Genomic DNA, 13618 nt, shown 5'->3' with positions numbered 1-13618 from the left:
AGTGGCTTATATAAACTCCTGTATGCTCTGTACAGGTGGAGATGGCTGTGGAAGGGGAGGGTCCCAGACCCATTTCACAAGAGAAGTTTCAGTTTATTTAACTCCCCCAAAAGCCCTAGGAAATGATTAGATAAGTTTGCTTTCAGAATCATCAGCTCTTCTTCCCAAAGACTTGCTTTCATTGACTTACAACAACAATGAACTATTTTGCTAAGACCCTGCTTGACCAAGGAGGATTTATTTTGAGAGTTGTCTTCATTGTCTTTGACAGATCATGTGACTTGGTAGGTTTTAAAATTCACAAGAGAACTTATTTTCTCACAACTTCTCTGCACATCCTCTTCTTGATCTCTTCTTCCGATGGAAACGGTGTGTGTGCATGTATATAATGATGTGTTTTGCCTGACAACAAGCTTGCTAGATTTTAGTGTGTAAGAAAACAAAGGACTTGTTTCCATGTTCCTTCCAGAGGCCTGAGAGACAAGCTGGAAGACTTGCGTCACAGAAAGATACAGTAAACAGGCATGAAGGGGCAGAACATTTTTTCCACTTTTTATTCATGTTCTCTTTATCTCAACCACCCTCTAACAACAAATGATGTCACTGAGTGCACAAGAATTCAAACATGGTACAGTCAGCTCAATAACACAGTGCAGGTCTGTTCAAGTTAGCTGAAACTAAACTAAACAAACAGTTTTGCTTTTTGTATAATTTTGCACGTTTTTGTGTGATCCTGCAAAAAGGGGCTGACTCGCTAGTGGAGTAGTTTGTAGTTTTATTAGGGTGTTTGTAACATTATTTTTTATGAAACAGAATGTGTTGTTGATCTGATCACTGGGTCATTTTAAATTTAAGCACTTTACAACAACCCTTCGGTGTACCAAAGTGCTTTACATCAGGTAATAAATAAAAAGGAAGATAAATAAGAAAAATCAAAAACAATGACACAATTTACTTACTCAGTAAAAACAATTGCCAAAAAATAAGATATTCTACTTTTAGAAGTACTTTCGAGCTGAAATAAACATATTTTACTGCCTGGTTCAAAAAAACGTGTCGACCTCAATCTTTTGATTTCACACTAATGAAAACTCTGAGGGGAATTTTTTTTTTTATTTTTATTTAATTATTTATTTTTTGTACCACACCAGAAGAATATAAAGTATAGCATTTATTTCTAATATGACTGTTTGACAGTCGCTTAGCTGCTATCACTTTTTCATCCATAATCATCATCCTACCCTGCTTAGCGAAACAACCAGGCTTTTGTATTAACCACACGTCAATGAGACGTGACAATAATCTTTTTAGTACGCAGTTTAACAGTATTTTCTGCTGTAAACATCTAACGGAAGCTCTTGATACTTTGGCGGGGATCCGCTCAAGGAGCCAACAGCCACTGACTTTGATATACAGTAAGCATCTTCCCGTGGGGTTGCCGAGCAACTTGGCTCTGCCCTGTATGGAAAAAAAGTAGCTTTAAAAAAACCAGTGTAACAGAATGCTTCATCCAATTTTTTTTACAGTGTATGGGTATTTCCTGAAGCATCATGTGACATCTTCATTTGTTGTCCAGTTACAAACCAATGGCACAAGAATTTCTGAAAATTTCAGCCATGCTTCTTTATGTGCAAATCTTAAAACTTTTCAACAGTTAATCTAATTATTTAAGTATTTATTTTACTTCTGTTTATTCTGTACTTGGTCATATATTTTCTCCTTTTGACTATATTACAAATCTTGCTGGGGCTATAAAAGTTTAAGTCCTAATTTCCAGAAAACACTGAGGAAAGAAATGCTCAGCATGGCCTCTCTTCCTCACTGCTTCCTTCCTTTCCTTCTCATTCTGTTGCTGTATCTGGAAGAAACAGATTGTTTGTGTACATGTGATGTAATGTTAAGATGTTAAGGGGCCCCTCCGGAGCTCTAAAATAACTTTAACATCAGCCTGGAACATCATGAATGTACCATTGTAAGCTGTTAGTGGCGGTTGAATGTTAATGAATAAATCGGTTCCCATGCATATAGTGTTTAAGAGCTGGCAGTTACGTCTCTGCTGGAGACCTCATCATTCTTACGGTAATTTCTACTACTCTCTTGGCTGAGGGTTTTTGTTCTTCTGAAAAGCTGACAAAACCTGCAGAAGCAGTGAAAATTAGATTCACACCATGATTCATTAGCTTGTAGAACTACTATTGCAGAAATAACCTCTTCTTAGTGACGTTAGTCTCTTTTTCTGAAGGAGTTTCAGCCAGCTCTCCTGTACAACCCAGCTATAGTTCTTGGAAGTTTACCGGTATTTGTTTTTGACACAGATTTTTTAAGGGTAGCTATAGTATTTGAGTCAGATTGAAGTCTGGACTTTGACTGAGCCACTGCAACACCTGATATTTTTCTTTTATTAATCATTCAGATTTTTTTTGTGTGTTTGAGATCATTGTGCTGTTTTATGGCCCAGTTTCAGCCTATTGTTTAAGAGCATGATTCTTTAAAACAAAAGTCTGACCTTTGAAAAGTTATTTTATATTATTTCTTTGGCATTATTTCAGATATTTTGTTTAGAAAGAGAAAGAAAGAGATTTGAAATACTTGCTACCACCCAATATTACCAGATTAAAAAAAAAAAAAAATATTAATGGAAGTTGTTTGTCTTGTGTTGTTGTTTTTTTTCTTTTTTTTACGTATTTTTTTATTTTAATACTAAATTGAAGTGTGACTTATGTACGGACTTTAATTTTTTACTCGCAATAGTTGGCATTCAATAACATTAAATAGGGTGTGTATGTGTGTGTGTTTGTCTGTGGGTGGTGATTTATTCATTTTTTTGTTTGGGGGGGATGCATACGCAAAATAATCGTTGATTATTGTAACTGAGGTAAAATGTTCAGTTCATCGTGGTGTTGACATGAGGTCTAATCGCCCAGCCCTAGCTCAGATGCCACTTTGCAAACCTAAACTTTGCTGCCATGCGCCTTTTTTATAGTGAAGATGTATTCCAATAATCCTTTCTCATCTAGTACTTTTCTAATTTCACAGTGATGATTAGTAATATTTTGCATATAGGTCCGTAGAGTCTGAGCTGTAGCTCTTGTGTTCTTTTTTCTTTTGTTTGTTTGTTTGTTGTTTTTTTTTTCTTTCTCCCAGAACATTACATAGTCTACCCCAGGTCAGTTTTTTGGAGCCCCTTACCCCCCGTTCACACTGAAAGCGTCACGGGAGTCATAGGCGTCTGGCTGCCATTCATTGTCTATGAAAAACGGGCGTCAAGAGGCGGCGGGGGCGGCGGGACCGGCGGGAGCGGCAGGAGCGTCTGGCGGCGGGCGCGGCGCGTCAATTTAAAAGTTGAAAAATCTGAACTTTATGCAAATGAGCAGCGGCGACGCCGAGGCGTCGTCCAATCACAGACCGGGATTCCCGAAGTGAGAACCCTCAATGCAGATTGTACTTTCATGTACACACAAACGTACACTCATTCACATGCTACAGGAGCAGAGCTGTGCACTAACAAACTTATTTTATCAGGAATTAATAGATTTCATCCAGCAAAATGACATTTTTGCTGGTTTGACTGCCGTTTTTACCTGAACTGATCAAGTGAAACACGTATCTGATGGGTGAGGAGCTGGATGGTCCTAACTATTTTATTTGCTACATTGATCCAACGAAAAATAATTAAAACCCGTGCTTATTAATCACAAAACACAGTTTAAACATCATGACCAAATCCGCTCCGACCCGTCACCCGGTGTGTCAGTGTTCACCGCACAGACTGCAGTGCAGCTTCGCCTGATTTATGGTTCCGCGTTAAATCGACGGCGTAGCCGACGGCGTAGGGAGGCGGTGCGGTGTGCGTCGCCGCGTACCCTACGCCGTAAGCCTGCGTTGGTGTGACGCGGAACCATAAATCAGCCTAGGCGGATTTATGGTTCACCGGGAGTGGGATCTGGCGGTTGATGTTGAATCCACGGACCAAACTTGTTAAGGAGCATCAAACTCACTCTTATCTACGCGGAAATAACGCTAAAATATAAAGAAGGCGTCCCAAAGTGTGATCTATGGTGAAATAGGAAGATTAAGATGTGTAGGCTGTTCCCACTGTTCCCTCCAGTTCTGCAGCGCAGCTTTAACCCCGCCCACCGCCGCCCCGCTGCAGGCACTGACGCTTTCAGTGTGAACGCACCAAGCGGCGAGATGCTGGCGTCGGGACGCCCGTGACTCTTTCAGTGTGAACGCAGGGTTAGGAGCAATGGCTGTACTCTTGAATGTTTTACCATTTGTAAATTGATGGGTAGAAACGATTGCTTCTCTGAGGTCATTGCTGATACATGTCCTACTAACCCACCTAAAGCCAAAGATAACCAGCCCACCCTATGCCGATCAAAGTTAGCTTTGGTTACCACATCCGTCAGCGAATCCCTGCTGAAATATCTCCAGAGCTGGCGGCGGAGTTTTATAGCAGAATATGACGTTATGACCTGACGGTGAAATCAAAAATTATTGCTACTTCTAGTTGACGCTTACAAACAGTTGGATGCTTTGCTAAGCCTGATTGCATGACGATTAAGGATGAGGAAATGATACTCGATCGCCACTGGCTGAGCCGTCAATCTGTCATTTTAGAAATTGATTTTTTTTTACTTTATATTCTCTTGGCATGGTACAAAAAAATCCATCCCCCCACCTCAGAGTTGTGGTGGGTGTGAAATCAAACGATTGCACCCAGAACAGTTTTTTGAACCAGGCTGTTAATATGTTTATCTCTAAAACTGGACATTTCAGCATTGTCAATGGAGATAAAGTTGCTTTTGGAGCCAGCCTCCAGCGGTCAGTTGAAGAACTGAAACAAATCTTAGGCCCCGTTTACACGGAGCAAAAACGGAGGCGTTTTCATGCGTTTTGGCCGTTCGTTTACACGAAAACTGAGCTCAAAGTCACCAAAAACGATCATTTCTGAAAACTCCGGCCAAAGTGGAGATTTTCAAAAACTCAGTTTTCATGTTTGCGTCTAAACAGAGGAACAGAAACGTCACCAGCGTCATGTGTGCGACCTGTGTTTACAATTAGTTTGGCCACCGTCAATATTTTCTTGTATTTTACCTGTTTTATATTCTAAAGTCACACTTAAAAGTAACTCCACTTCTCTGTCACTCCAAACGAAAGACTCTCGTTCCGTCTTGGAAGTAAAGCCTGAATTATGGTCCCGCGTTAAATCGACGCAGAGCCTACGGCGTAGGGTACGCGGCGATGCGCGCCGTACGGTGTGTGCGTCTCCGCGTACCCTACGCCGTAGGCTCTGCGTTGGTGTAACGCGGAACCATAAATCAGCCTTAACTGGAAGTTACACGTGTCATTTGTTGATGTTTTTTCCAGGATTCTGATTGGCTGGCATGACGTTAACAGCGTATTTATGCGGATTCGTGTAAACGAAGAGATTTTGAAAACGATCTTGTGTAAACGATGGAATTTTTTCAAAACGTAGAGGGGGAAATATCCATTTTTGTAAATACCCGGCTATGTGTAAACGGGGCCTTAGTTCTACATGAGCCTCAACCTGGAAGTTAGATGGTTAGCGCTTGGTTATAACTAGCAATACAAGGCAAGGATTTTTAAATGTATTAAACCCTGTCCTTGGTAGTGGTAGCTTTTATTTTTAGGGCAGGAAAGGTCCCTATATCTGTGTGCGATATGTCGTGAGGCTGATTTGAGTCAGACTAAATCAGCCTCCTTGAGTGTTTCTTGGGAAAAATATTAACAGGAAGTTGTTTATGATGTGCACAGTCTTTCCAGTCTTTAACATAGGAAAGATTGTGCACCTAGTCATATTGTAGGCATGAATCAAATATAGGGAGTAGCTGCCCAAATCCAGTCCTTGAGGGCAGCTGTTCTGCATGTACTTTTCCCTGGTTCAGCTCACCAGATTCAGATGAATGCGTCATCATCAGCTAGTCATCAAGGTCTGCCCAAGTCTGTTAATGACGCATTTGTTTAAATCAGGTGTGTTAAAGCAGGGAAACATCTAAATCTGTTTGGACAGCGATCCTTGAAGACCCATAGTGGACCCTTATGCTCAGCCTAAAACCGATCATCACTGGAGTCTGTTGTCTGTCTGCATTATCAGCCTGTATTTCCATTAGTGAGGTCACAACCAGGCATATAGTTCATTTGAAAGCACTACCCTTTGATCTATACAAAAGTGCTCTACATTTTCTGCCGTTGAGAGTAAAGAAATCCCCTTGAGCAAGGGCAAATCAGTCATCAGCTGCTAAACAGTGCAGCAGAAGCATGTATTGAAAACAAATAAATGGACTGTTCTATTGGGATGTTTTAGAGCAGAAACTTGTTATAAACCCTTTCATGCAAACTGTGGGGTTACTTCAAATCTGCCTGCCCTTGTTCAGTCTCCTGTCTAAAGGTTAATAGCTTTTAACACTGGAGTCCTTCAAAAAAGTCAGAGGGATGTTTTTCAGGCAGAATGTCCAGGCGTTTCACTAGATCGAGAGGGTAATCTTTGGACAAAATTATCTAATTTTAAAGACTATTTTTTGTCATTTTTGTGTTGTGTTGCTTTCATTCAGTATCATTCTATTTGTTTAGTTGAATGTACTGCTTCCTATTCTCAGATCAGTATCAGGCTTAGGCCCCGTTTACACGGAGCAAAAACGGAGGCGTTTTCATGCGTTTTGGCCATTCGTTTACACGAAAATTCAAAGTCACAAAAAACTATAATTTCTGAAAACTCCGGCCAAAGTGGAGATTTTCAAAAAACCTGTTTTCACGTTTGCGTCTTAACAGAGGAAAACGGAGATTTAGGCTTCAGAACGTCACATTATGCAACAGAAACGTCACCAGCGTCATGTGTGCGACCTGTGTTTACAATTCAATCAATATTCTCTTGTATTTTACCTGTTTTATATTCTAAAGTCACACTTAAAAGTAACTCCACTTCTCTGTCACTCCAAACGAAAGACTCTCGTTCCATCTTGGAAGTAAAGCCTGAATTATGGTCCCGCGTTAAATCGACGCAGAGCCTACGGCGTAGGGTACGCGGCGATGCGCGCCGTACGGTGTGCGTCGCCGCGTACCCTACGCCGTAGGCTCTGCGTTGGTGTAACGCGGAACCATAAATCAGCCTTAACTGGAAGTTACACGTGTCATTTGTTGATGTTTTTTCCAGGATTCTGATTGGCTGGCATGATGTTAACAGCGTATTTATGCGGATTCGTGTAAACAAAGAGATTTTGAAAACGATCTTGTGTAAACGATGGAATTTTTCAAAACGTAGAGGGGGAAATAATATCAGTTTTTGTAAATACCCGGCTATGTGTAAACAGGGCCTGATGCTACTTGGGAGACTTGCATGGCAAGGATGAGTGACTCCTCTGTTGAGATGACACCAGTTCAACAGAAAATGCACTCTTTCTTTAATATATTAATTAAATTAGTTTCTTTTAATTTTCAAAATGTTCCTCATTTGGCAAGTCATACATACCACTTGGTGACACACATGTGGATTAAGTTTTTTTTCCAGGATTAGTAAAAATAAGATGATCACAGCAGCAGTGCAAAACATCTTAATTTTTTTTTTTTTTTTAATGTCCCGTTTGTGCTGCTTTGGTAAAGGTTATGTTCAAAAGATTACACCCTGACACTGGTTTCAAAATCTTTCATAGCACACCCCAAAACTGATTTCCCATGTACACAGAAGGCCAAATTGCAATGAAAGTTTTCTGTTTCATCTGAAAACTATTGGCATTAAACAGCTCCTCGCACCCCTTTAAAATTCAGAAAGTCTCAAACAAAAGGACAGGATAGTGTCCTATTTGATGTGTTACATCAAACATGTGATACAACTTGCAATAGATGTTATATGAATAAAATTGAATGAATTGAACTGACGATATCTTTATGTGGGTTAAGACTTACGGTTCATCTAAAGGTGGCTGGTCTGTTGGGATTTCTTTAGTGGTGTCGCCTTGGGCGTTTAAGAGAAATGGTACTATCATCCGCTTTGTCTGTTTGTGGATATTTCCCCTGGCATAGGCTTACAATATGTTTCCTTGACATATATTTCCAAAAACACTGACCCATTTGAGGTTATTGGAATAGTTCCCTGTTGGCTATATGGTCAACCACAAACCTGCACTATGGTGGACCAGAAATAAAATCATTAAATGCCAAATCAGAGGGCAAATCTGTGAGAGCCATAGGGCCTCAATACTTATGACTAACTAATTTTAAACGTACAGCGTAACCTATATAATTCATTTAAAATGGTATAATACAAGTAGAAAAAAAATGAAGATGTGCACTTGTGTGACTTTGTATGGATAATTAGGTCTTAGGTCTGTCTTGTTCTCTCTACCTTATTAAAGAAACATTCACGATTGTGAGCATAAAGAGTAAGAGGAAAAAAACTCTTTGCTCTATAGTGTAGATCGTATCTTGAGTATCTTGCTCACAACTTCACATCATGCTGCATGCTCTGCAGCTGGGAATCAAGTAATGCAAAGCTGTAACACTGATTACAAAAGAGGCATGTACCCCCGATAAGAGGGAGTGGGAGAAGTTGACTGACTGTACCCCCTAAACCCCCTAAACTGAACACAATTGTAAAGACGTGATCGAAAAAGGAGCTGTTGTAATGCATCAATGTGGTACTTTAAGCAAAGCATGGCACAGACATTTTATAAAGCCCTCAGGAAATGGTTAACTTTTATGGCTTTATTTGCACATGTCTTGCTAATACATGTTGAACAACTGTCACTCTTACTGAATTCACTGCAACACAGAAATGAGGAAAGACATTTTAGGATGTTGCGTAAAAACATTGAACTGAATATTCAGACTTATTTGCAGAGCCTTGAAAATGACAAACCATCATATAGGTAGATAGAACACTGGTTATTGTGCTAGAGTTATGACCAGGCATGATATAATTTGAGCTTTAAGCATTTTCGTTGCCTATATTTGGCATTACATTTATGCAAAGCAATCAAACACAAAAAAAAAGTTTCAAGAAAGTGGGAGACCACACCTTGTCATTACTATTGTCCTTGAGCACAGGCTCCATTAGCACGTCAAATGTTCTGCTTCCTATAAGCTCCACCCAGCTAAGTTATTCGCCTCCTGTGGGAATGTGGAGGACAACATGAGAGATCTTGTTATTGTTTAGGCTAATGATGAACTTTAACATGAAAATGCCACATTGTTTGGCCAACATTACAGCTACTTATAGACTGTATTAACATTACTCTGTCCTCATTCAGTTTAACCTTTAAATAGTTTGGTAGATTTAAAGAAAACAATTCAGATGTACTACAAATAAATATTATGACTTGCAGACTTTTTAATTCATTTCAGTCCCTTCTGGTGAAAATGCCATACATCACACTAGATAGCAAAGCATTTAACTATTTGCAGCCTCTTGCCTATTTTACATCCCCCCCCCCCCCCTTTTTTTTTTGAAAAGCAAGATCCAGAAACCGTAGCCTGGCATGTGTTTTGCAGCAGGCATATGTTTTGTTGTCATTAGCAACAGAGTTTGGGCATTTGGTGGTCCTTTGCTCTTAAATAATGGAAATCTATGACCTAATTTCTACTTTCTACAATGTTCCATTTAATCTGAATCAGTATGTCTCAGTGGAATCCAGGGTGGAAAATGGAGCTGGATAACAATAGAAGAATAAAAATGGCCAAATACAGGTCAAAGAAAAGGGGAAATGTATGGTAAAAGACAGACAGTAAATAAAAGTAAGATAAAATGCAGCAAAACATCATCTGTACTTTATGAATGATGATGATAGTTTGAGTATGAATCTAGATGTAGAAGAAGATTGTCTTTTAGACTTCTGCAAGGTGTGTGTGCTTGAAACCTTTTGCAAGTTCCTTTATAATACTCAGAAGACACTCTGAGATTGATTATTAACAAGCCAGTAATATAACTGGATTCAACAGGACATTGCAGAGAAGCTGAGGGCATAGGTCACATAGTTGCTTGTTTCCCCTCTTATCTCAGAGTTAGTGTTTTGTCTAAGCATTGTTGCTTGATGTCAATGGAACATGTCATGGAAGGAAAGACGGTAAGAGAAAATACTCAAGATGCAGATAGGATACTCATACGACCCCTCGTACATGTAACTCTGATCTTAATCTGCAGTAATGAATCAAGTATTACAAAAAAGTGCAGTATGGTATTCCTTAATAGATCAAATATATATAAAATGATTTCAATGAATATGCTGTCATAAACTGATCACCTATTCTGTTAATTATTAATGTCCTGTTGCTTTATTTTTCATGAATCACAGTGAGTATTACTGAACCCAAGTGTTTCCTTTAAACTCAGTTATTTTGTATTCTACAAGGAGTGGTATAACATTTCATATGCTAAAGGAGATTATAAAGGAAGCATTGAAGCTACTTTTCTTTGTATTTTAGAGAATTTGGTACAGTCTAGTGGTCAAAACTATTACCTCATTTACTCTTTTCTTAAACACTTTAAATTGACACCATTGGAAAGCATGATGAGATTAAGGAGGAAAGACATCCTGAGGACCTAGAACAGATGGCAACACTGAGCTCTTATCACTGCAGCCATTTTGATACTAATCTTCGTGAGTAAAGAAGGGCTATTTGACCAAACCCGGAGTCTCTCAGGTGTACAGATAAGGAGTTCACAGGATTAACCCTCTGTATTTCAAAAAAGCCTAATCTTTGCCCTCAAATGGCAACAAGAACAGAGTTGGCTATGTGGTGGAAATGGATACATGGACTAGGGGCCGCTTCTCAAAACCATTTAGATTGAACTGACCTTTGCATGGACAGTACAAATCTGCATCATTAAATTAGTGACAATGAATAGAACTCCGTACCTTATGTATGGTGTTGTATTAAATACTGCAAGAAACAATACCAAACGTGAATTTGAGAGCGTTATATGTTGATATAACGCTCTCAAATCCATGTTTGGTGTTGTTTGTTCCATTGTTTTGTTCCTGATTTCATTTGGTGTTACCAAGACCCACACAAATGCCAAAAGGAGATTATAGTGAGCTTGAGGTGTTTAGAATCCCCAGAATTACGTGCGACTGTGATCAGAATACTCAATGTCTTATTTCCATTGTAGTTGATCTCAGATATGACCATCTTCAGATTAATGGTTAGGTAGTGGTTTACCATGTAGTTTTTTCCCCCTCTCATAATGTTGTTTTAGGTTAATATGAGAGTATAGTTGTCCATGTAAATGCACTGTGCGTGTTTCGGTTGTGCATTATTGTCTTGATTGCCTTGATTGGCTACTCTTATGAAGTGAATTCATGTCTATACTTATCTGCGGTTGAGCGTGTGTTTTGTTTGTGACTCAGACCCACATCATGCATATGAGTGTGCGACCATGTCTAGAAATACTGCTGCTTGCCTAAGTAACAATGACGGAAAAAGATGGAGGATCATGTGCTATTGGCTTAAAGTCGCAACACGTTTCCACATAACAAATTTAACCAGAATCCACATTTTTGAATTTATTTTTGTTTATACAAGATACTTCTGAATCATTTACATATTTTCATCAATATATGAGTTGGAATTTTAAAAATTAATAATAATGAGAACTTATGTCCTTCTGTTTCTTTCAGGTATGCAGTGAATAAAAAGGATCTCTGCACCACCGTGATTGTTTCTGGTTTGGCCACTTCTCCAGCTGTCTTCTACTCATGAGAAAGCCTGATTTCTTTTACCCTGTCCAGTCCAATGATGTTCTCAAGGCAAATTTAGTTTGAGCTCGCCTCATTTCTTTTGGCAAATCCCAGTTTTGTCCATGGCTAGTCCAGTTTTAGATCGGTAACCACCCAGTGCCAAGCTGGACCCAAGGGCAGAGAATCCCCACACCTGTTCCTGCTCCTCTGCCCCATCCCTTAAACCGTCCTCTGAGGACATATCTCAGCCTTGCATCTCAGGACTCTGGCTGGCTGGAGAAGAGAAAGAAGTGGAATATGTCAGTGAGGCGAGCCTGCCGGCTGCAATTCAGGAGCTCAAGGCCACCTGTAAAGATGCTGAGACCATTACCGGTAATGTTGCCTGCATATGTTATAAGAGAAAGTAGACAAGGCTTACATGAGTAAATTGGCTTGCTAAAGCAGTACTGTGTGCATAGTTATTTATAATTCATTTGATTAAAAAAAATGTTCTCCTTTTAACAGCCTATTTGGCAGCGTTACCATGTTTCAGAAGTTATTCATCCAAAATTTGTCCCAATTAAAAGATTACAGCCATGCCAGCCTTCAGTCTTAAAAGGTTTTGTAATGAAGTAAAGTGAGTTGCAGGCTGAGCAACATGCCGTATGTGAGAGTGAAGTCCATGGGGCTGTGAGAATTCTGTGACCATGTGCAATGTCACATCCTGTCATGGAAAACTCCAGGGGACCTCCGCTCTATGTTTGCCAGCATGTGGGGGAAAAAGAGCTCCCACTGGACTGTTTCTGTCTGTTCCTACACCCAACTCAACTTCCCTCTGCCCCCTCACCTTCCTTCGTCTTGTTCTCCTTTATGTTTATATTTTTAGAAAGTTTTAGTAAGTTTATTACACAAAGGAATATTGATTAATATTTTTATTGCTGAGAAACACATTTTCCAGGTATCTGGATAGTGGGTAGAGTTGAAACTGCATTGTTGCAGTGACTCCATATGTAGTGTAATTAGTCTGGCACACCGTGGCGTGTCTACTGCATTTCTTGTTATGACATCACTTTGCTTTGATCTACAACACTGTTAACCTCTGTTTATCTTGAGCTCAAGATCCTGAAGGAACAATAAGCAAGGGGGAGGAGCTGAATACAGTCTTGCCAGAAGCTACTTCATCAGAAATATCAGGATTGCTGTACACAGACCAAAATAGGCAGTTCAGAAGTCATTGAAACGGCGCCTCTTTCTTGCTCATACAAACCGGAAAAGGCCCTCCCTCTTAGACTTATGCATGGACTGTTTTTTTTTGTTTTTTTTGTACTGCTGCAGTTTCAGTTCCTTATTTTTGCTGACACCCTAAGACTTCAATATTTCTGGAAACAAGAGGTTTTTTTTTTAAAATTAAAATTGTCTCTAAATTTTGCATACAGATTTATGCAAGTCAGACCCAAAGTGTCTAGTGAAAAGTGACAGTTTTCAGGAAACTTTTCTTTAAGCCTTTGATTTTACTGTCAAGGTCTGAGAGAGAGATTCAGACATGCATTACATTCAGTCGCAATGGGTTTATGTTTTAGTAATCATACTAGCAAATCAAGTTTAGACATGCAGGCTAAAGCATAGCGAGTTATAGTGCAAAGCTTATTTGAAGCGTATTAATTAGAATTATGAAATGGCAGCAGAATAACAAGGAAAATCAGATGCTGAAATGACATGCTTTAGTCATTATTACTGAACTAAAGGACTGCCCAGAACTGCCAGCCGGTTAGGCCAGTGCTGCCATCTGCTGGTACGATGGGGCTATTATAACGAATCATAAGGGTTTTTAACATTAAAGCTAAACAAAAAATTTGCATTCATCTCGTATCACTTTATTTTTCGTGTTTCACTCTCATTCGTCATTCTGCCTCTAATTTGAAACACTCTTGCTGAGAGAGTCATGA

General features: G+C 39.5%; 1 protein-coding gene across 1 annotated transcript in view; it reads left to right on the top strand.

The window, feature by feature from the left end:
* Positions 1 to 11860: 11860 nt before the first annotated feature.
* The window catches only part of trak1a (trafficking protein, kinesin binding 1a), a 34604-nt gene continuing 32846 nt past the window's right edge, over positions 11861 to 13618 (top strand). The window contains exon 1 of the mRNA XM_061716363.1: positions 11861 to 12065. The gene's annotated coding sequence lies outside the window, so the exon portion shown is untranslated. The remainder of the gene's footprint in view (positions 12066 to 13618) is intronic.

Source organism: Cololabis saira, chromosome 3, assembly GCF_033807715.1.
Source record: "Cololabis saira isolate AMF1-May2022 chromosome 3, fColSai1.1, whole genome shotgun sequence".
NCBI lineage: Eukaryota > Metazoa > Chordata > Actinopteri > Beloniformes > Belonidae > Cololabis > Cololabis saira.
Note: the sequence above shows the minus strand (reverse complement) of the source record. Positions and strands in the feature narration are given on the sequence as shown.